The 24527-nt window shown below is 46.1% G+C and overlaps 1 protein-coding gene across 1 annotated transcript in view; it reads left to right on the plus strand.

The window, feature by feature from the left end:
• Positions 1-24527, plus strand: part of AGBL4 (AGBL carboxypeptidase 4) — a 1373421-nt gene that overhangs the window by 1105296 nt on the left and 243598 nt on the right. The window lies entirely within an intron of this gene.

Raw genomic sequence — 24527 nt, forward strand, 5'->3', positions numbered from 1 at the left:
ATTAGTCTTGGCCCACTGTAACAGAAAGGATTAATCTGTCACTTTGGTAAGAGAATCCCAATGAGGCATACTTCTCCGTGTCTAGAAGGAAAATGGGACAATTCCTCGCCAGGTGTGCATTCCTTTGCCTCCTAGAAATGGAGATCAGGTCGATGCAGCTTGAATTTACTGGAATATATCACTAAAACAATAATTTCATTTCATATTCTGGCACTTTGCATCCTGTAGTATCACAGGAAATCATGTTATTTCATGTCAGGTCCTAATATATCACTGTACGGCTTACTGCATGGGGCAATGGCACAGGAGCTGATCCGTTGTATTCTACTGCATCTGAATTTTTTCTTGAGAAGCAAAGTCATTTCTTTCAAATGCGTACCATACTGGCTGTCAAGCAGCTAGACAGGCAAAATGGGCAGGAGGCAAGCACTGACCAGTAGCAATAGTGAGTAGTCTGGGAGCAAGGGATGTAGTAGTTTATAGGCAACTGGAATTAAATGGGAATATTTGCCTCTTGCAAGTTGAGTCCATCAGCTAGTAGTCAAACTAAGGGCAGATCTAACACTCTAGGAGCCCTATGTATCACTCTGATGGCACAATGGATAGTTAGAAGTGAATCTAAGGGACTCCAAATTAATCTAATTTACATCTTCTACTGACCTCTCAATAGATTATTCCTGCCTATTTCTGTAGGGTTCTTTTTCAGTGCTTGCCACTGTAGTGTACAAGTGTGCTATGTTACAAAGTGTACAGACAAGGATCTCTCTCTGGCCTGAAGAACTTCTGTTTTCTTGTTCTTTACGGTGGGAGGTTTGTGTCAAAGACAGCTAGGCTGCTTCTGTGAGACTCCCACCCACTTACTGATGTACACCTCCTTCCCCATCCTTTCTGAATTTCCCCTAGTGAGTCTAAGGAAGTCCAGAACTGGTGTGATTTATATGCCAAGGGACAGGCAGAGAGGGCTGTAGCATGAAAGGCAACTAACAGGAGAGTTTAATCCACACCGTGTTACATCCTCCCCTTCTTTGGCATGTAAAATACTCTCTCACAGACAAGTAACTTATACCACCCTTCCCCATCATCTCTGAACGTGGCCCTGTGCATGCATCCGATACACTACCCACAGAGGAGACCTGAGCCAGGATCTTTGTAGTCTGTTTCCCGCGGCTCCACAAAGGGAGCCAAAAACGGTTCCTGCTGCTGGCTGAGCTGGTACAAAACGATACAAATTCTTTTTCAGCTGCAAGTTGCTTTGTGCTGATGCTGCTACAACAGCTCCCTTTAAAAGGTTTTTTTTGTAAGCAAGGGCCTTTACTCCTGCAAATGTCATCAAATATCCTGGGCTTGGATGTCATCCCTCTGTTTTCTGGGCAAATACTAGCAGCCCAGCCAGACCTCCCAAGAATCCATCAAGTAGTTCATCCAGCCACCCATCCAACGAACGACAACAAATGCTTTAATAATTTCACAGTTGCTGCAGCTGCCAGGATACTAACCCTGAGCTTACTTCCTAAAAATAAAAAGAAGAATCCTGAATGACCTCTTCAGATTTATGAAGAATCTTTTGTGTCTCTCCCCCCCCGACCCCTTTATAAAAACTAAAACAGTACTTTAGGATATGTGGGGTTTTTGTAAACCTTTCCTTTAATGCTTAATAACCTATACAGTACATCTAAGTGTGTATACCTGCCTTATCGCTCAAGGAAAAACAATGCTCTAAATCTTTGGTTGCTAGGCTTGTCAGAATTGTTGCTGTTGGGTGGGTGGGCGGGTGAGGAGTAGGTTGGAAGGTAGGTGTCTGTATTATTTTCCTCTATTATTATGTGTGTGTATTTTTACACTGTTTTCAGTCTGTTCTTCTGCGGGTGCTGGGTTTCACAGGCCCTTTTCGGCTCAGCTGGAGCCAATGCTGCTCAGTGAGGGTCTAGCAGCAGGGAGATCAATGGAGTTAGTGCTCCCCTTATAGGCTGAATTCATCGCTCGTGCTGGTGTCTCTCACAACTGGATTTGCTTCCTTCTCCTTGTGAAATGACACAAGAATTGATCATTTCTCCGACAAGTGATTTTTGGAATCTGTTCTTACCCCCGCAAAAAATTAACTTAAAGAAAAGAGTCAGTATTTCCCACATTTGCTCCTCAGGGCAAATAACTCATTGGCTCTCACTGATATGAATTCTTATGGTGAAATAATACCAAAAGAGGACATATTATCCATCCAAAAGCCACCCCCAGAACCTTTACAGTGGCTCTGATGTCACCTGATATCTGGTTGTGTGCTGAGGGAGTTTTGTGTCACATTCCAAGAATTGTGTTTGTATTGTGTTTGGAGTCTTGATTTTTCTTTTCTTTGGGAGAAAGAGGGCATCACACGGGTGTTCATGTAGATGGAGAGTGGCACTGGTCCCGTGATGGTCAGCATGGTAAAGTCCATGCTTTATGCCTTATTTTTTGCACCAGTTTTTGTGTGTAGTCTTCGCATATTTTAGCAATGTACATATATGCATAGCTTCCTCCTCGCCTTAGTGTGTTTTGTTAGCAGGTATCTGGTCGGGTTCAGTGCATCATCTAATGCTAAAGGGCTTCTGACTCTTCAAATTTTAATGGCACATAAATGAGGTTTCAAGCCTTGTAAATTACAGCTTGCAGAGGCGTTGCACTGAATCACTAAATCTCCCTAAGCAGCTTCCCTTGTTTGCTTCCTTTGTTAGGCATTTGCCAGTATGGCACCCACCACAAAGTCTGACTCCAAAAAAAATGAAAATCTGCGCCCTGAGCTTCTGGCTTGAATATACTCTGCCAGGCTGGGATCCAGCTCCCTCAGAAGATGCAGTGCAAGAGGGTAGGGAGGCGCAGATCTCATCTTGAGCTCACCACAGTTTGACCTTGAGCTGACATTGAAGTGTACATTCTGAAAGGGGCACAGCCGCTCCAAGGCAGCGAGCTGAAGAAAAACAGACACTGTTATCCACAAGAAGTGGAGCCAAAATGGCTTTTAGATCATTATTTAGGCGACTGCACCCTCACTATACCAAGTTTGGTCAAGTGGCATGAAATGAGAATCTGGGCTATGAAAGGCATGGGTTTTGTTAACATTTTTATGTCTTTATTTTGAGCTAGTATCCTCTTGCCATCACGGTTGAGAAAAAATAGGAACGTTTCTAATAAAAAGTTGATGTGGAATTTATAGAGGGTTGGAGGGTCATGGACTAACTTCTGTAAGAGAGATGTCTTCCTGCCAGTCTCCTTCTCGGGGTTTGTTGTACAGCAGTTCACTCAGCTGGCTGAGAGTTGAACTTTCCCTCTACGGGATGAAGGTGCTCTCTCTTTCCATCCAAATGATTCTGGGTATTTTATTCCCAGAGAGATTCCAAGATGGTGGCAGTTTTCCAGTTCATTTCACAGAGACATTACCTTAGAACTTACACGCGGGGAACTGATCCCCATGGGAACAAATAAGACAGCAGAATGCCATTGCACTGCAACCAGCGGAATTATTTTCCCATGTAACTTATCCTTAGGAAAAAAATAGCACCACATGTGACAAGATGGAAATCTGACGACTTTTGAGTCTTGCTGTTCGTGTTTAAAATTCCTTCCGACAATTCCTGCCTACTTTAGCACACTTAAAAAGCAAGAAGGGCTGCATTCTCATTAAACAGCTGCTCCTCCCCCCAGTTAACAGAAAACTCTGAACTCTAAGGAAGAAAGTGACATTACCAACAAGAGGGGAGGGTATGTTTTTGAAGTGCAAGAGCAAATATGACTAAGGAGGCCTTTTCTTCCAGAAAGAAACTTTTTGAAATATAATGCTTTCTAGGAACTATTTTTTCACACAACGCACAGTCAACCTGTGGAACTCCTTGACAGAGGATGTTGTGAAGGCCAAGAAGGGTTCAAAAAAGTAGGGTTCAAAAAAGAACTAGCTAATTCATGGAGGATAGATCCATCAATGGCTATTAGCTAGGATGGGCAGGGATGGTGTCCCTAGCCTTTGTTTGCCATATGCTGGGAATGGGCAACAGGGGATGGATCACTTGATGGTTACCTGTTCTGTTCATTCCCTCTGAAGCGCCTGGCATTGGCCACTGTCAGAGGACAGGATCCTGGGCTAGATGGACCTTTGGTCTGACCCAGTGTTTCTGTTCTTATGTTCTTTGTGAGGCTGTCCCCCCCTCGATCCTTCCCAGCTGAGAAGCAAAATCTCTCAGTGAAATGTAACAGAGAAGTGTACAGATTTCTTTACAGGATTTTAAACCACTCAGTATTTTAACTGCAACAGAATGAGTATTGAACAAAATACTGAGCCTAGAAACGGCCTATTATAGTAGCCCCAATACCTTCAGAACTTTTCAAGGCCCTGTTTGCTGCCCTTCATATTATGTTTAATTTATGTTTGGATGAATGCCTGGATTTGAATCAATTCTAACCCAGTTCTAGGTATTTTATGTATGTAGTACTCAATATAATAGCAAACCAAATCTCCATCACTTAGTAGGGTGACCATCCGTCCCATTTTTAAAGGGACAGTCCCATTTTTTGGGACTTTTTCTTATACAGGCGCCTATTAACCCCCCACCCCATCCCCTGTCCTGTTTTTTCACAGTTGCTATCTGTAACCCTATCACTTGACCATCTTTTCTGCCCCAAAATTAGTCTTACCTGTATAGTGTGCACAACTACATGCATGCCATTTGCACTCCTCCCTGCTCATGCCAACGGATTCTCAATGTTCCCCCAGAATTAGGTACTGTTCCTTCAGGAACCAACCTCTGCTGCAGACATAGTTGCAGGAGTTTCCATTTCTTCCTTGCAATGAGGCTGAGTTACAATGTTCCGAGCTGGATCTAAATTCAGTGGGTCCTCATGCAGGCCTCACAAATGTTCTTGCTAAGCCCTTTGTCTCCAGGGAAGGAGGAGGGGTAGCTCTGTGCTGTTGAGCAAGCTACCAGTGAGCGAAGAGAAAAGTGATTTCGCTGAACATGCAAATGTTGACTTCATGGCCCCTTGACCTACCTGCCCCTTTAGGGGTGACTTGCGTAGCAGGGTCAGAAGGAGCACAGAATCATAGAATATCAGGGTTGGAAGGGACCTCAGGAGGTCATCTAGTCCAACCCCCTGCTCAGAGCAGGACCAATCCCCAATTAAATCATCCCAGCCAGGGCTTTGTCAAGCCTGACCTTAAAAACTTCTAAGGAAGGAGATTCCACCACCTTCCTAGAATACGCATTCCAGTGTTTCACCACACTCCTAGTGAAAAAGTTTTTCCTAATATCCAACCTAAACCTCCCCCACTGCAACTTGAGACGGTTACTCCTTGTTCTGTCCTCTTCTACCACTGAGAATAGTCTAGAACCATCCTCTCTGGAACCACCTCTCAGGTAGTTGAAAGCAGCTATCAAATCCCCCCTCATTCTTCTCTTCTGCAGACTAAACAATCCCAGTTCCCTCAGCCTCTCCTCATAAGTCATGTTTTCCAGACCCCTAATCATTTTTGTTGCCCTTCGCTGGACTCTCTCCAATTTATCCACATCCTTCTTGTAGTGTGGGGCCCAAAACTGGACACAGTACTCCAGATGAGGCCTCACCAATGTCGAATAGAGGGGAACGATCACGTCCCTCGATCTGCTCGCTATGCCCCTACTTATACATCCCAAAATGCTATTGGCCTTCTTGGCAACAAGGGCACACTGCTGACTCATATCCAGCTTCTCGTCCACTGTCACCCCTAGGTCCTTTTCCGCAGAACTGCTGCCTAGCCATTCGGTCCCTAGTCTGTAGCTGTGCATTGGGTTCTTCCGTCCTAAGTGCAGGACCCTGCACTTATCCTTATTGAACCTCATCAGATTTCTTTTGGCCCAATCCTCCAATTTGTCTAGGTCCCTCTGTATCCTATCCCTGCCCTCCAGCGTATCTACCACTCCTCCCAGTTTAGTATCATCCGCAAATTTGCTGAGAGTGCAATCCACACCATCCTCCAGATCATTAATGAAGATATTGAACAAAACCGGCCCCAGGACCGACCCCTGGGGCACTCCACTTGACACCAGCTGCCAACTAGACATGGAGCCATTGATCACTACCCGTTGAGCTCGACAATCTAGCCAACTTTCTACCCACCTTATAGTGCATTCATCCAGCCCATACTTCTTTAACTTGCTGACAAGAATACTGTGGGAGACCATGTCAAAAGCTTTGGTAAAGTCAAGAAACAATACATCCACTGCTTTCCCTTCATCCACAGAACCAGTAATCTCATCATAGAAGGCGATTAGATTAGTCAGGCATGACCTTCCCTTGGTGAATCCATGCTGACTGTTCCAGATCACTTTCCTCTCATGTAAGTGCTTCAGGATTGATTCTTTGAGGATCTGCTCCATGATTTTTCCGGGGACTGAGGTGAGGCTGACTGGCCTGTAGTTCCCTGGATCCTCCTTCTTCCCTTTTTTAAAGATTGGCACTACATTAGCCTTTTTCCAGTCATCTGGGACTTCCCCGGTTCGCCATGAGTTTTCAAAGATAATGGCCAATGGCTCTGCAATCACAGCCGCCAATTCCTTTAGCACTCTCGGATGCAACTCGTCCGGCCCCATGGACTTGTGCACGTCCAGCTTTTCTAAATAGTCCCTAACCACCTCTATCTCCACAGAGGGCTGGCCATCTAGTCCCCATGTTGTGATGCCCAGCGCAGCAGTCTGGGAGCTGTCCTTGTTAGTGAAGACAGAGGCAAAAAAAGCATTGAGCACATTAGCTTTTTCCACATCCTCTGTCACTAGGTTGCCTCCCTCACTCAGTAAGGGGCCCACACTTTCCTTGGCTTTCTTCTTGTTGCCAACATACCTGAAGAAACCCTTCTTGTTACTCTTGACATCTCTTGCTAGCTGAAGCTCCAGGTGCGATTTGGCCCTCCTGATTTCATTCCTACATGCCCGAGCAATATTTTTATACTCTTCCCTGGTCATATGTCCAACCTTCCACTTCTTGTGAGCTTCTTTTTTATGTTTAAGATCCGCTAGGATTTCACCGTTAAGCCAAGCTGGTCGCCTGCCATATTTACTATTCTTTCGACTCATCGGGATGGTTTGTCCCTGTAACCTCAACAGGGATTCCTTGAAATACAGCAAGCTCTCCTGGACTCCTTTCCCCTTCATGTTAGTCCCCCAGGGAATCCTGGCCATCCGTTCCCTGAGGGAGTCGAAGTCTGCTTTCCTGAAGTCCAGGGTCCGTATCCTGCTGCTTACCTTTCTTCCCTGTGTCAGGATCCTGAACTCAACCAACTCATGGTCACTGCCTCCCAGATTCCTGTCCACTTTTGCTTCCCCCACTAATTCTTCCCTGTTTGTGAGCAGCAGGTCAAGAAAAGCTCCCCCCCAGTTGGCTCGTCTAGCACTTGCACCAGGAAATTGTCCCCTACGCTTTCCAAAAACTTCCTGGATTGTCTATGCACCGCTGTATTGCTCTCCCAGCAGATATCAGGAAAATTAAAGTCACCCATGAGAACCAGGGCGTGCGATCTAGTAGCTTCTGCGAGTTGCCGGAAGAAAGCCTCATCCACCTCATCCCCCTGGTCTGGTGGTCTATAGCAGACTCCCACCACTACATCACTCTTGTTGCTCACACTTCTAAACTTAATCCAGAGACACTCAGGTTTTTCTGCAGTTTCGTACCGGAGCTCTGAGCAGTCATACTGCTCCCTTACATACAATGCAACTCCCCCACCTTTTCTGCCCTGCCTGTCCTTCCTGAACAGTTTATAACCATCCATGACAGTACTCCAGTCATGTGAGTTATCCCACCAAGTCTCTGTTATTCCAATCACATCATAATTCCTTGACATCACCAGGACCTCCAGTTCTCCCTGCTTGTTTCCAAGGCTTTGTGCATTCGTATATAAGCACTTGAGATAACCTGCTGATCGCCCCTCATTCTCAGTATGAGGCAGGAGCCCTCCCCTCACAGACGTTCCTGCCTGTGCTTCCTCCCGGTATCCCACTTTCCACTTACCTCAGGGCTTTGGTCTCCTTCTCCCCGTGAACCTAGTTTAAAGCCCTCCTCACTAGGTTAGCCAGCCTGCTGGCAAAGATGCTCTTCTCTCTCTTCGTAAGATGGAGCCCGTCTCTGCCCAGCACTCCTCCTTCGTGGAACACCATCCCATGGTCAAAGAATCCAAAGCCTTCTCTCCGACACCACCTGCGTAGCCATTCGTTGACTTCCACGATTCGACGGTCCCTGCCCCGGCCTTTTCCTTCCACGGGGAGGATGGACGAGAACACCACTTGTGCCTCAAACTCCTTTATCCTTCTTCCCAGAGCCACGTAGTCTGCAGTGATCCGCTCAAGGTCATTCTTGGCAGTATCATTAGTGCCCACATGGAGAAGCAGGAAGGGGTAGCGATCCGAGGGCTTGATGAGTCTCGGCAGTCTCTCCGTCACATCATGAATCTTAGCCCCTGGCAAGCAGCAGACTTCTCTGTTTTCCCGGTCAGGGCGGCAGATAGATGACTCAGTCCCCGGGAGGAGAGAGTCCCCGACCACCACCACCCGCCTCCTTCTCTTGGGAGTGGTGGTCGTGGAACCCCCCATCTCAGGACAGTGCATCTCATGCCTTCCAACCAGCAGAGTCTCCTTCTGCTTTCTCCCCCCAGACATATCATCTGGTCCACTCTCCGCAAAGGTACCTGTGGAGAGAACATGAAAGCAGTTAGTTGCTTGTGTCCGCATTGCTGGAACCCGGACATTCCCCCTTCTTCTTCTGGAGGTCACATGTTGCCAAGCTTCTTCACTGGCCTCTTGGCTCCGCTGTGCAACCTGCTCTAAATCTTTAGAGCTTTGTGCCCATAGAAGCCTATCCTGACTTTTGTCCAGAAAATCCTCAGTTTCTCATATGCAATGCAGGGTCATTATCTGTTGCTCCAGACCTTCAATCTTCTCTTCCAATATAGAGACCAGCTTGCACTTTGTACAGACAAAGTCGCTTCTGTCCTATGGAAGAAAGACAAACATGGCACATCCAGTGCAGGTCACAACAGCTGAACCCCCCCCTCCCCCTTTCCATATCACCTTCCTACTATGAGCTTCCTCAGAGAAGTTGGCAAGATGTAAGCCTCACTGGGCTCACTCCAGGCGAACTCCCAGGCAAACTCCTGCTGTGTGCTGCTCTGCTGTTCCCTGCTGCTCAGCTGGTTCACCGCCGCTCAGCTGGTTCGCGAAGCTCTGGCTATTTTTAAACAGCCAGGCTTCCCTGAAAGAAACAGTTTCAGAGCAGTCCTAGGGCTCAGGAGTTCAGGGAGTGATTATACCTTATGCGTTTGCCAGCCACAAACAGGGTGGCTTCTTCCCCTACAAGGTGATCGGGTATGATGTGTCTCTTTAAAATGGCTGCAGTACACAAATATGTTAAAAATGGCCATTTTGGCCACCATGTGGTGCTGGAGTTGGTGAATTCTGCCTGACACATTCATCTGATTTTCCAAGTCAGTTCACTTTGCCCTAAAATCCATGTTGGGTGATTGATTAAAGGAGAAGCCAATATGTCTGACTTTATATTTGTCACTGACCAGTTAACTGCAATCCAAGGAAAGGCTCTTTGTTTCCTTCCAAAGAATGCTTTTTTTTTTTAAGTGAAGAATCCAAAATTCAGGATTAGTCTAAGCAACCCCCCATCCTCTCCCTAAGTTGCTTCTCCGTTTATTTTTTATTCTTTCATCTGTGTACAGCAGCAGCTCAGATGTTGGGATTCATACTGAATTCTAAAACAGATCAATTTTTCCCACTTATAAGCAAATCTAGCAAATTGGCGTGACCCAAGCTGGCAAAGGGTGAGGGGACCCTGGCTAAGAGGATAGACTTATTGTGGATTTAGATTACATTTTGGAGAATACTGTAGTTTTGCAGTGGATTAGAAAGGACCCATGGGGAGAAAGAACTAAATTAATTATTTTCCTACCTGCAGCCTGCAAGCTGTAATCTCAAAATGATGGTATCAGTGCATCAGGGTAAAGGAGTAAATTCAGCTTGAGGGAGTCTTATGCAGCTGCCTGACCTAATTTTGTCCTAAATAAATGCTCACAGAAGTGCAGATACTGTGTCTTTTGCTGTGGTCCAATGATGCTAACATAGGGGGTTCACTTAAAGCAGCATTTCAGATGGCCAGTGGCAGATGGCTTTATAAACCTAGGTACTGACCAGCCATATAAACCCATGCGGCTACCTCAGCTCCATCATCCCTGCTAGATCGAAGAAATGGGAAGCAATATCGTATACTCTAGAAGTGACTTTTAGACTAGAAAAAGGGGACACAATTGAACATGCATCGGTGTTAATCATGCTATTCATCTTCAGACCCCTGGGGAGGGGGGCAGTGGCTGACACTTATGTCATAACTTAGCACTTAAAAGCAGAAAGGGTTCATGATGGATATGAGATGAATTCATGTTCCCTTTTTCTAGAGGTTCAGGAAACCTACTGATGGTCCGAAACAGACAAAGACAACCTCACAATGAGCTGTAGAACACTTTCAAAGATGCTAGGCTGCATTCATCCTTCTCATGAAGAGAACTGGCTATTTGTTTTGTTTGTTAAAGTGCATAGCTCCTAAGCTTTAATAGAAAGGGAGAGACACTCGCCTTTACTTCTCAAAGCAGAATGAAAACCATTATTGTGTGTTCCCCATAAATCTCTTGGCTGGGATTGCACTGTGAAGTATCCCACAAAAGAGAGGTTGTTCTGTGAATAATAAGTAAGTGTGTGTGTGTGTGTTACACATCATTAGAGCAACAGAGAAGGAGGCTACTCTAAGATGTTGTTAATGGAAAAGGAGCTTCTTCCAAAGTCCCATTATAAAGTTTGACATTAGTCCTCGCAAGACACCAGAAGCTTTGAATCTAGCCACTGTACTGAACTGACAAGACATTGAATTAGTTTACTGAGCTTGAGATGTTCTGGAACAAGGTTTAAATGTCTCCCTCTACACAGTGACATTGTACATTTATTACCAGGTTTGCTTTAATCGGTTAATTATTTGAACAGTTTTGTGCGAATGCTTACAGCAGACTGTTTGACTATCTCTGGTTTAACTTTTACAATAATCAGACAGGTGAAAAAGTCCTTTAGTCCCTCAATCATGCGACTGGAGGAAAGTTTCACTGTAATATGCATCAGGCAATATTGCCCAGGCCCTTTACCAATTCAGGTCTCTATAAAAAGGTTTTTGGTTTAGCCCTCAAATCTTGTTTGCTGACCCATATTCACCTACACCATGCCTCTTCCCCAAAGATTGTTCACAGCCCTGAATACAGCCACCTCTCAGGTGGAGTGCACCATCTTTATAACAGCTCACGAGTACCCAACTCTCTTGGGTAAGGAATGGAGCAAATACAGTATCCAGCTGAACTGCAGAGAGATGTTGAGGTAGCTAGAGCTTATTTTTCCAAATCAGAATTTGACCAGAGCACTGATGCTAGTAATCACCACATCTGCAAAAAGCACGGTAGAATCTTCATTAGTGCAAGCAATCGGGGTATTGGCTTTAGGTCTCATTTGCATTGTAGCATAGCATGGCTTGTAGTGAGAGAAGAATGCACCACTTCCCACGCACCTGATATTTCAGTCAAGGCCTTTTATCCAAGTGCAATAATCCTACTGAACTAATGAGATTTGCCAGGATCTTCCAGGTGCTGTGGAAGCATGACATGTACTGGGTTAATTATTTTGAATCTCAGACAGTTTTTAAACTTTATCTTTTAAAAAAGCTGTTTCTATTCATCTTCAGTAGTTTCCCAGATTTTCACCCGCAACTGATACTAATCTTGCTGGTCTATAGTTTCCAGCTTTGTCTCTTGACCCTTTGTTCTTTGCCTGCCCTGACTCAGTTCAGATGAATTGATTTGTTTTTTCCATTTTGTTTTCAGTTCTTTTGTCTCTGAATTGTCCTCCACTAGCCTGCCTGCTCTCACTGGATCACCGTACCAGATGCTCAAAGAAGCCAGCAGTTATGTGTGACTAGGACTTGGTCACTTGGGTGAAATTCCACTAGCGGCCCAGTACTGATTTGTCATCTGGTTTATATGTATTTGGTACGGTGTACTGCATACAGGTTTAGAATGTATAGAAGCCATGTTTTGTTGGCTTGTGCATCATAGAGAGGGAAGGCCCTAAAACTCATTTGGGGCTGGTGGTGAGGAGCATTTCCATAGCAACCTATCCTCCTAAGCCGGGAGCCTGCAGAAGTGCTGTGCTCTCTTAATGCAATCATGTCTCTGTGAGTCTCGGGGGTGGAATAGCATACCAGAGCAGGAGAGTGACAGCTGGGTCAGCCTTACCTGCCATGCTTCCCTGAACTACCAGCAAATCCCGGCATGATGGCTAATGCTGATCAAACAGCCATGAAATCCCTTCCTGGTATGTATTCCAGGCAGCAAACCACAGATGCTGGAGCACAGTCCAAGTCAGCCTGGCTCTTTTAGGAGCAAAGTTTGCAGTGTGAGGATGAGCCCTGATCTCTGATTGCCTCCAAGTCTCTGTGATTTCCCGAAAGCTTCCCTTTGAAGGAAGTATTTGGATAAAAAGTTCACATGGTGAAGGTCATAGAATTCCCTGCATGCTTTTCTCCTTCCTCAGCGGCTTACCCCAAGAAAACAAAATGTGACCCTAAAGTAGGACAATTTCTGAAATATATGTAATATGCTTCTAAAATGTGTGCTGCATCCGCCTCCAGTGCTGTTTACATGCAGGATAATAACCTACAACTTTGCCAGCTCATGAAGTTACTCATTTGTACTTGGATACTGGAGGTGCCAGGCTGAGTCTCTACTGCTGATCTACATGGAGGGAAATTGCATATTGGAGATTGCCGAAAAAGAAAAATGTTAGTTTTTTGTGAATTTTTTTTTAATTCAAAATCATTTGCGTTCCAAAACTTTTATAAAAGAACCATTTTTTGTTTGTTTGACATTTTCCATGAATCAAATATTTTTTTTTGGTGGTCTAGCTTTTTCCCCTTTTTTCTCCCCCCCCCCTTCACTTTATGTTTTCTTTTTCATTTTGACCCTAAAAAGGGCAAATAAGAAAATGGGTGTGGAAGGGCACAAGAAAAACTGAAAAAATACTCATTTTGCTGAAAAACCGGAATATTTTGCAAAAAACAAGTCCTTTTTGAAAATTTTCATTGTGACAAAAAATCACTAGAAAAATTTCAGCCACTTGTGTTACATAAAAGTAAATGTTACCAACCTCCCAATCTTCATGATAAATGTAATTAGAAGCCTGGAGTCTTCTGCTAATCCACAGAGCAGGTAGAGCGTAGACAATAACAGTGCAAGCTTTCTGCATTCACCATCCCAACTGCCCCCCAATGTACCCCATCTCTCACCTGAGGGGCCCATCTCTGACCGTGAGAGTTGAGTTCAGTCTGCAGGGCTGTTCAGTCCCCGCTCCTGAGAAGGCTAACCTCTTTAATCGCAAACTTTATTCACTGATCGCTGTTCTGCCTGAACACCCCACAGACTTTAATGATGTTAACCTCACTGACTTCTCATTTGAAAGACAGCAAGTGAAGCTAATAAGTTGAGTGATTTGCCCAATGTCAGATAGGGAGTTGGTGGCAGAGTCAGGAGCAGAACCAAGGAGATGCCCATACCAGGGCCTCTTCCACAAGGCCATTTTTGCCAAGGTGCCAATAGTGGCAATATTTTTATGGTGGGAACTTGTATTCTTTTGGAATTGAACTACCACCAACTCATTTTGTGAGACCACCAAACAGGTGCTGGATGCTGGACTACACTGGATGCAGCACCAGGAGGTGAAAAGCTCTATCTTCAATTACCAGTGCCCTGATATTAAACGACAGCTTACTTTCACATGATGCCTTTCATTCCAGGACCTCAAAGCATGGATCTCAGTGAATCTTGTGTATCTCATGATGTATGTTATGGCATCCTTCTCTCTGGGTCTTCCCTTGGGGCCTGTATGATTTATAAGGACTTGGGCAGCAAAGGGGGTTGCTTCAAAGTTAAAGGTTCATTCTTGTGGCTAAGTTGTTTAAACCTAACTCCCATTTCCCTATCCCAGGGTGGAGTTCAATTCTCATGGCTGTTGACGAGGCAACAACTTTGAATGTCCAGGGATATGTGAGTGAGAGGCATCTTGCCACACTTATGAAGGATGCTGCATTTGCCTCCCCAGTTGCTGCACTGTCAGTATCTAAACTCATCGTTGCAAAGGGCTCTGGGATATCCTGAGTCTGAAAGGCGCCTATACAACTAATTTCTTTCTTTCTTCTGTTCAGACAGAAACACGTGACGGAGAATGAACTCATCCCCTTCTTTCTATCCTACTGATGAATTTAACCTCCTCAGCCAGAGAGATGTGTCAGTCGCTTGTGGCTGTCCAACTGGCGAGAGGCCTCTGAGTATTTCTCCCTCCATTGCTAATTACCATTATCCTCAGGATCTTCACTGAATCGCCACTTGCCCAGCAAGACTTTTTTTGTTTTTGTTTTTTTTTGATATGTGCAGTGTATTCTGCCGCCTGTCAGCCACCAGCACATCCTTGTCAGAAAAATAAGTCCTAATTTATTTCCGTGAAGCTTATTCCTGCACGGATGCCATACACTGTAAATAAAAGAACAAACCCACTCCTGCTGTCGAGGGGCAGAGCTGATCAGCCACAATGCCTTCCCCCCTCCATCCCGAGAACTCGGTCAGGGGGGAAAAAAATCTTCTTTCCTGTGCTGAGGAAATGGCAGCCCAGTAAGACCCACCCGGCAGCAGTCGGAGCAACCTCCAGACGCATGGCTTTCATCTCAAAATCAAGGGGAAAAATTCTGATGCAGGCAGCATTTCTTGGACAGAGGATCCCCATTGCGGACTGGCTTCTTGTTTAATAAATTACTCCCTCTCTTTCTTTTCAGTCTGGTCCACTCATGAGTCGCCCAGAAGTAATCCAGGTATTACATACACTCCTGCTTTCTTTGCTTGCCAGAAATTCAAGTCACAGACTTTGCTGTGCAAATGGACCTCTTTGTTTCACTTTGGTTTTGACAATTTATCCTTTGAGAATGATCATTCCCACACAACCTTTCCTCTGCACCACCAATGATTTTATACACAGAAAGCAATGTACATACATCTCTCTTTCTCCCCAGTGTTACTGATTGTTATTGTTGCTTCATCGGACCTTTTACAACTTCTTACGAAATCGCAAACCATATGCTAGTAAAGATTGCTTAAGCCTCTGGCAAAAGGCAGCCACCTCTGGGGTGGAATGTGGTAGGTACTGCAACGGATGCAAGCAACTCTAGATAACAGGTTAGGGGGTGGGAAGGGAAGAGTAGCTTATCCAATGAAAGCACCAGGGGGATTTTCTGTACGTGAAATCTAATTATTTTCCATACTGATCGCACATCTTTTCTGTGCGATGCTAACTTTTGGTGAAGGTGTGGGGTTTCCTGTGAGGCAAACATCACTTCAGGTATCCCCCAAGTGGCCTTGCCAAAGTGGACGTTGTGTGGCTGTCATCTACCTTTTTAGTTCACTCGGCGCGAAGGACAGGAAAAAGCCTGTAAAAGGGAAACAGCAGAAACTGCAAACCTAGTAAAGCGGAAATCAATAAAGTAGTCAAAAGGTGCTATTGCAGCTAGCTTAGTGTAAGTTTTCACATATCAACTGTAACAGAAAGGGACTACTTCACTTGTCCCCTCAGGGGAAATGAGGGCAAATAACTGTACAGGTTTCCTCTAGGAGCAGCTGTCAGCTGCCATTGTTAGGATCCACGGGAAGACATGCATACAATATTTTTGTACATAAATGGCAGAGAAAAGTACTAACCCCGCCTATGCATTTCAACAAGTAATAGTATTCAGGGCGTAGTTTCTGAAAGCGGATGCTAGGATGAGAGTTTGGCCCCCTATACCCTAACTTGAGTGGGTTAAATTTCTGGGCTAGATCACAAGTAAAAATGAATTTAGCAGTCTCCCCCTAAGACCTGTTTGTCCCCATCTTGAATTCACCACACAGTTTGACACATTCTGGCAGCCTGAGGAGCATCTTCTCAAGAGGGGCCCAGGACGAGGTTTCCAAGAGGTGCTGCACATTGAATTTGAGGTGCAATGGCTGGAAAGCTGATTGGGTATTTTTTGATGAAACTTTTTGGTGGGAAAATGTCATCTTGAACCCCCAACGTTTTTTCAGGGAAGTAGCTGTTTCAACTAAACTTTTATCAGGAAGGTTTCTCAGGTCCGGGATACAATTTTTTTGGCGCTGGGGGGTGGGGGAGGGGGAAGAGCCACTCCCACTCTGGGAACAGCCAGTAGTCAAGGCACTCATCAGGGCAAGTGGGAGACCCAGATTTCTGTAGCACACCAGAGCCGCTCTTAAAATGTCACGTTCTTTTGGAAGAGTCTACTATCTCCAGCTGAATTCCCCATCGGAAGCATAGGAAATATCACTGGAAATGACAGAAGCTTTCAAAATGGTGGAACTTTTCAAGCGTGGCCTTGGACCTCTGCATGGTGCCTGGCTCAAGCTGGTGTTTTTAGTACATCACTGAGGGAGCAATCCAATCACAAGTTTTAGAGACCGTTTAAAATTGTTTTTTAATTATATATTTTGCATTTCTTTACTGGTGTTCCTTATAGAGTTGTCAACTTTCTACTCGCACAAAACCAAACACCCTTGCCCTGCCCCTCCTCCGAGGCCCTACCTCTTCTCTTGAGGCCCCAGCCCTGCTCACTCCATCCCCCCCTCCCTCTGTCACTTGGTCTCCCAACCCTCTCTCACTCGCTCATTTTCACTGGGCTGGCTCCAGGGGCTGTGATGCGGGGGAGGGGAGGGCTCTGGCTGGGGGTGTGGAGTGGGGCTGGGGATGAGGGGTTTGGAGTGCAGGAGGGTGCTCCGGGTTGGGATCAAGGGGTTCGGAGGGTGGGAAGGGGATCAGGGTTGGGGCAGGTGGTTGGTGTGCAGGAGGGAGTCAGGGGTGCAGGCCTCAGGTGGTGCTTACCTCAAGCAGCTCCCGGAAGCAGCAGCACGTCCCCCTTCCGGCTCCTATGTGGAGGCCCGGCCAGGTGGCTCTGTGTGCTGCCCCATCTACAGGTGCTGCCCCCGTAGCTCCCATTGCCCACAGTTCCCAGCCAACGGGAGCTGCGGGGGCAGTGCTTGGGGTAAGGGCAGCATGCAGAGCCCCCTGGCTGCCCCTATGCATAGGAGCTGGAGGAGAGACATGCCAGCTGATTCCCAGGAGCCGTGCAGTGCGGAGGCTAGCAGGGAGCCTGCCAGCCCTGCTGTGCGGCACCGCCAGTCGGAAAGTCAACGGCCCAGGATCCCTTTTCGATTGGGTGTTCTGGTCGAAAACTGCACACCTGGTCACCCTAGTTCATTGTATTGTACTTGTTTTGTCAGGAAATATTTCTTCAGTGTAATATTAGATGTTTCATACTTAAACATATTCTTCCTCTCCCTCCATAGATTTCAAGAGAAATCTCTGTTTCAGCATCCTTGGTTCATAACACCTTACCCTCTTTCACTTCGGCTGCCCTCTGTATTTTAGGGCTTTCTATAGCTCTCGTCACTGCACCAGTTTGTGATAATGGTCTTTAAAAGTGCAGTTTGACCGCCTATGTGAGCCTGTTGGAGCTGCAAAACTGGGCTACAAATTCCACAAGAATCATAGAATCATAGAATCTCAGGGTTGGAAGGGACCTCAGGAGGTCATCTAGTCCAACCCCCTGCTCAAAGCAGGACCAATCCCCAATTAAATCATCCCAGCCAGGGCTTTGTCAAGCCTGACCTTAAAAACTTCTAAGGAAGGAGACTCTACCACCTCCCTAGGTAACGCATTCCAGGGTTTCACCACCCTCCTAGTGAAAAAGTTTTTCCTAATATCCAACCTAAACCTCCCCCACTGCAACTTGGGACCATTACTCCTTGTCCTGTCATCTTCTACCACTGAGAATAGTCTAGAACCATCCTCTTTGGAACCACGTCTCAGGTAGTTGAAAGCAGCTATCAAATCCCCTCTCATTCTTCTCTTCTGCAGACTAAACAATCCCAGTTCCCTCAGCCTCTCCTCATAAGTCATGTGTTCCAGACCCCTAATAATTTTTGTTGCCCTTCGCTGGACTCTCTCCAATTTTTCCATATCCTTCTTGTAGTGTGGGGCCCAAAACTGGACCTAGTACTCCAGATGAGGCCTCACCAATGTCGAATAGAGGGGAATGATCACGTCCCTCAATCTGCTGGCAATGCCCCTACTTATACATCGCAAAATGCCATTGGCCTTCTTGGCAACAAGGGCACACTGTTGACTCTGCAGTCAGCATTGTGCAAGGGCACACTGTTGACTCTGCAGTCAGCATTGTGCAGTCTGTCTGATCAAACTTCCTAGCAGTCTGTTGCTGATGCTGTTGGATCCCTGGGTTTGCCACTGCTGCTGAGAATCTTGCCATTCCCCAGATTCGAATCTTTCCTTGCAGCCTGAGAGATTTTTTTCCCCCCTACAACCCTATATAAATTGTATCAAAATGAGGCCTGTGGCAATAACTTGCCAGTTGAAATAAATGAGAGAAAAAGGTTCAAGCCATCAGGTTCCTGGGGATCTGCAGCAGTTAAATGATTACCAGAACATCTGAGTGAACCCTAGGAGATGCCAGGAGACTCTTTTATTCAAACCACATCAGATAAAAACACAAGGAGAGGGCCATGGTCTGTTCCGGCAAGGCAATTCTCCTGGTCCTATTTCACTGCCTCTGTTGCTCTGTTTACTGGTTTCATTTTTGAGGAAGTCCCGGGTACAGCTAATAGTAAAGTAAACTGGAGTACTTCCAAAGTAAAAAACAGAATTGTTCTCCTACTAGCCAACTTTCTTTCCTGTAGCTCAAAGCATCAGCAAAACACTTCCAGTCAGTCCATTATATCCTGGTCTAATTCTGTGAGGTACAGGGGTACCTCTGCAATGTGCTGAGTACCTTAAACACCCATTAACTTCATACTGAAGTAAGAAGTCAGTGGCAACTGAGGGCACTTGGGCCAAGATTTTCTGGAATGATTAGAGATTTTGGATGCCTCCACTTTTTGTGGTTTCCCAGCTTGAGACACCTTGTCAAGGTTCCTTCCCCAGTCTGAACTCTAGGGTACAGATGTGGGGACCTGCATGAAAAAAACCCCTAAGCTTATTTTTACCAGCTTAGGTTAAAACTTCCCCAAGGTACAAACTATTTTACCTTTTGTCCCTGGACCTTATTGCTGCCACCACCAAGCGTCTAACAAAAATAACAGGGAAAGAGCCCACTTGGAAACGTTTTTCCCCCCGAAATCTACCCAAGCCCTACACCCCCTTTCCTGGGGAAGGCTTGATAAAAATGCTCACCAATTTGCATAGGTGAACACAGACCCAAACCCTTGGATCTTAAGAACAATGAAAATGCAAACAAGTTCTTAAAAGAAGAATTTTAATTAAAGAAAAAGTAAAAGAATTACCTCTGTAAAATCAGGATGGAAAATACCTTACAGGGTAATCAGATTCAAAACATAGAGAATCCCTCTAGGCAAAACCTTAAGTTACAAAAAGACACAAAAACAGGAATATACATTCAATTCAGCATGACGTATTTTGTCAGCCATTTAAACAAAACAGAATCTAACGCATATCTAACTAGATTGCTTATTAACCCTTTACAGAAGTTCTGACCTGCATTCCTGCTCTGGTCCTGGCAAAAGCAACAGACAGAGGGAACCCTTTGTTCCCCCCGCTACAGCTTTGAAAGTATCTTGACTCCTCATTGGTCGTTTTGATCAGGTGCCAGTGAGGTTATCTTAGCTTCTTAACCCTTTACAGGTGAAAGGGTTTTTCCCCTGGCCAGGAGGGATTTAAAGATGTTTACCCTTCCCTTTATATTTATGACACACCTTAATGGAGCTTGATTTTCTAAAAGTGCTGGGCACCCACCCTCTGAAAAACAGGCCCCTTCAGGGCCAGATTTTCAAAGGACTGAGCTCCCATTTAGGCATCTAGAAAAGGACTAGATCTGCAAATGTGCGGAGTTCTTTTGAAAATCTGGCTACTCGCTTTGGCACCTAAAATGGAAGTTGAGCTCTTTTGGAAATCCGGCCTGAATTGTCTCAAGTTAGGTAACCTTTCTGAAAATTGAGACCTATGTAACTTGCCAATGGTAAGTCAGTTAGCAAAGCTAAGAACACAGCGCTGCCATCGTGACTTGCATTGCATTGTTCAAACCTCTGAGAACAACTGTTTTACTTACAGTATATTTTTCCCCAATCTTGCCATTTTTCAGAAATATGTCAGGGACAGGAGTCTCAAGGCTGCTATTGGGAATTCTAGACCTATCAAAGCAAATATGCTTTTGCTGAGAGAAGTAGCCATGGTTCACGAATATAAACAGGAAATCCCTTACTTTTACTATGTACTAACTTTCTGAAGCTGATCTGACTCCACCCATGTGCACCCCTTTCCACTGACTGCTTCAAATAGAGTTGGGCCTGAACCAATTCAGAATGCCCCATCTGAACTCTGGTACATTATGGCGGGTTCTGAATCTGGATGGGGGCTTTGTGGCTGGATGGGGGCTTTGTGGCTCTCCTTCTCTGCACCTAAACAAGGAACCTTAAGGTGCAGGCTTCTCAAAGCTGGTTTATTAATGAGAAGTAAGAATTAACTGGCCGTATCATGCAGTCAGTTGTTCAGCAGGAGACTCCATTCAAAGCAATGAGGAGTTCCACTGAGCAATCAGTGGTGCAGTGGGACCCAACATATTTGCTTAGTGGTCCCAGGCTGTTCCAGTATGGCCTGAGAACTTACACCTCTCAGCGCTCACTGGGAATGGATGGGAATTGAGTGGATCTGCCACTCTCAGGATCAGCTCCACGTGCCCTCAGTGATTTATGAAGCTTCCACTCAGTGATGAAATCAATGTACATTGTGCTCCTGGGGTGGATTTATAACTTACAACAATGTATATGGGTTTTAAAAAAAAAACGATACCAACTGCTATAGGAAATGACTAAAACATGAACAAATGGAAATGGCATGCATGCACTGTGCTTAATTTAACCCAGTAACTGTTAGTATCCTCAATGTCTCACTCTGCCACTAATGAGCCCTGATCATTTGTTGCTAGTCCTTATGAATTCCTTTGCAGGCAGCCTGTATGTCAGATTCACAGTTTACTGTGGAGCTGATGCTAACAGGGTTCCATTGCGCGGGCAATCCAGCTAGCTAGCACGCTCCCTAGGAGACTGGCTGTTTTCTCATTTATTTCACTACACTGGAAAACCCAACTAGCTCTAAAGGCCGAGCATATTTTAAAACAGGTAAATGACTAATTCAAGTCAGGGAGCATATTCTTATTTTAAAAGAGTAACAAATTAAAGAAACTCCCTGCATTTTGTATTGGAGCCCTGCATGTTTCATCTGCCATAATCTAATTCAGTCATTTTTTCCTTTGCACGGTCATTTTATCCCATTATTTGAGATTTCCTTTGCTTTTAATCCAGTACTTAGGGGAGCCCTGGAGTTGCAGAGGACACCAGTGAGGGTAACTGAAATAGCAGATATGCTGTAATATATCTCAACATGCTCCCAATCAATCAGGCTATCCCAGCTGACTCCATAAAGTCAGGCAAGTGACTCCTCTGCCTGTGCTGATTAAAACTGTTGTGATTTAAAATGGCAGCACAAGTCCACTAGGGACTTTGCTGGCCCTATTGATTGTCTGTGAACGGCACTTAGGTACTACAGTGATGGGATAAATAATTAAAGAGTTGGTAGAAGTGGAGGCCAAATCCTGGGGGCATGCACTTGCCATTAGGCTTTAGAGTTAGATTCTCCCTCTCAGCTGATTGGGTGAGTGAGGATGAGAGTGGGTGTGCTTTGCTGTTCTCTCCGTGTTTCTTTCTGTTGGGAAAATGGGTTTTTGCTTTTGTTGTGTGTGTTTAGTTGGGTGGTGGTTGTGGGTTTAATTTCCATATGGCTTTTGTGTGCCCCCTGGGCTGCCGTGTGGGGAACAGAGACTTCTGGTGGTTGTGGATTCTGAGGGTTTAGCCCGTGGCCATGGATTTTGCCTCTAAACTCTGGCTCAGTGGAGGAGTGCGTTCTAGCTGTGGGAAAGTGATTGGGTTTAAAAATGTGAGATATGCCTCCTACACCAGCGCAGCTGTTGTGTGTGTTGCCATGCTTAGCCCCGTTGAGCAGCTGGTTGTGGAGGGGATTGTTGTGTGGGGTGTTTTTTCTCCTTGTACTGCCCCCTCAACATCTGGTGTTAAACTCATTATCTCTAATGTTCTCCCTCTTTTAGGAAATGAGCAGTTGGCTAGAGACCTGGAGAGCTGTGAGAAGAGCACTAGCCCTATTAGGAGGACTCCTTTGGGCTGTAAAGCTGCAGAGGTTTGGCATGTCTCTGTCCTCTCGTAGGCAGGTTTATATTATTTTCACCAATGCTCCAAAAACATTAAAAGTTTCCCTCAAGTATATGACTGGGGAGTCTGACTACATTGTGTTTGTTGCCACTTGAGGACGTGGCCTGTTTTCATGCTGGGCATCCAACACATTTGATCAATCAGCGCCCTAAGAAGAGGCAAGTGTGCCTCTGGGAAGAGTGACCCTCTGTTTGGGAATATGGGGAGTTCTGAGAGTAAAACACAGAGTCGGGTGGCTGTGATAGAGACTGGGTCTGAACAGGTTCCCGATGGCTCTGGAGATGTTGGTTCTTGGGGGGGGGGGTTAGGTCCCCCTTTACAACCTGGGGGAGATGGTATTACTGATTGTGTGGCGCCTGCCTGCAAAATGGAGGCTGAGCCTGTTGCTATGTAATCTGTGGCCTTGGCTGAGGATTCTGGCTTGCTGGCAAAGCCCCAAGGAAAAAAGGCCTTGAAGGTGGAGGGGGCTCCAGTTTCTGAGGATACTACGAAACGGGCTAGTTGGGAAGATCACACTGTTGAGGTGCTGCTGAGGGTGGTTCTTTGGTTGCGGGCATGGAGAAGTCTTAAGTATTAGTTTTGTCCTCTTGGTTCAAACATCCCCTTCCTCTGGTGTCTCTGAGGTTCCCCCCTCAAGGTCTGGGTCTGAGTGTGGGGGAGATGACAAACTCAGATTCTTTGGTTCCTGAATGGAGATATACACCAGGTGCTATTAGTAGGTTTCCACCTTGCACCCCCCCCTCCACCCTGATGCACCCCCCCCCCCCCGCAGCAGCTCCCCGCCGCCCCCTCTCCATCCTGAGGCAGCTCCCCACTGCCCCCTTTCCCCTCGGGGAGCCGTGTAGCAACTCCCCTCGGCCTGGGATCCGTGCGGCAACTCCCTGCCCCAGCTCACCTCTGCTCTGCCTCCTCCCCAAGCATGCCACCCCCGCCTCCTAGGCTTGCGGCGCCAATCAGCTGTTTGGCATGCAAGCCTGGAAGGGAGAGAAGCAGAGCGGGGCGGCGGGCTCAGAGGAGGAGGCGGAGCAGAGGTGAGCTGGGGCGGGGAGTGCCCCCCGTTACTTGCTGCAGGCGGCCCTCCCGTGCCCCTCTGCCCCAGCTCACCTCCGCTCCACCGCCTCCCTGGAGCGCACTTTTGGCCGCCCCCAACCACTTGGCGCCCTAGGCGACCGCCTACTTCGCCTAGTGGTTACACCAGCCCTGGGTATGGTCTCATTTGTGTTGTCTCATCCTTCTATTCAAGACCATCATCCATACTGGCATTTTAACACTCGCCTTTTACAAGATTTTCACTCTGGGGACTCTGTCAGTTATTTTGGGGGATCCTGGGTTGCCTCCCAAGGATGTTTTCCCCTCCTTGAGGCAATGGTGGGAGGTCGGTAAAGTTAATATTAAATGTCTCTCAGCAGACAACCTTCAGCCTTTGCTGGAGAATGGAAGAGTTAGAGTTAGAACCTGAAAAAGCCTTTCGTAGCAGTAACGATGCTGGGTTGTGTGAGAGCTTTTAATATTAAAAAAAACCCAGCAATTGTGGCACCTTTTTGATATCAATGTTCAGGCTGCACTGTGGGCCTTTCTCCAGGGCCTTTCTCAAATGGATATGCCCACTCACTACTTCTTCTGCCTGGAAAAGGAACATGCAAAGTGCAAGACGATTGGCCGTTTCAAGGCGTTATCCAGCTGAGCGCTTTCAGATCCTGTGGTGATTAGGAACTTTGCGGTGTATTTTTTTCTCAGACCTGTATGCCTCAAAGTCTGTGTGTCCATCTGAGACTTGGCAGCTCCTTGAGGATCTTCCTAGGATCTCAGCAGTGGATATGAACAGGCTTGAACAGACCCTGACACTCTCAGAATTGACTTCTACCCTAAATGGCTTTGCTCCTGGGAAGGCACCTGGGATTGGTGGTTTGCCTATTGGTGGTTTAAAAGGCCTTTTGGACCCTTCTTGGCCCTGACTTGGTCCAGGTTTTTCAGGAGACCATCAGGGAGATGATATTGTCACTCCGTTGTCATTGAGCGGTTCTTACCTTGTTGCCTAAGAAGGGGGACCTTGGGGAGGTGTAGCATTGGAGACCCGTGTTCCTGCTTTGTGCCGACTATAATCTTT

This window comes from Eretmochelys imbricata, chromosome 8 (genome assembly GCF_965152235.1).
Source record: "Eretmochelys imbricata isolate rEreImb1 chromosome 8, rEreImb1.hap1, whole genome shotgun sequence".
NCBI classification, from domain to species: Eukaryota; Metazoa; Chordata; order Testudines; family Cheloniidae; genus Eretmochelys; species Eretmochelys imbricata.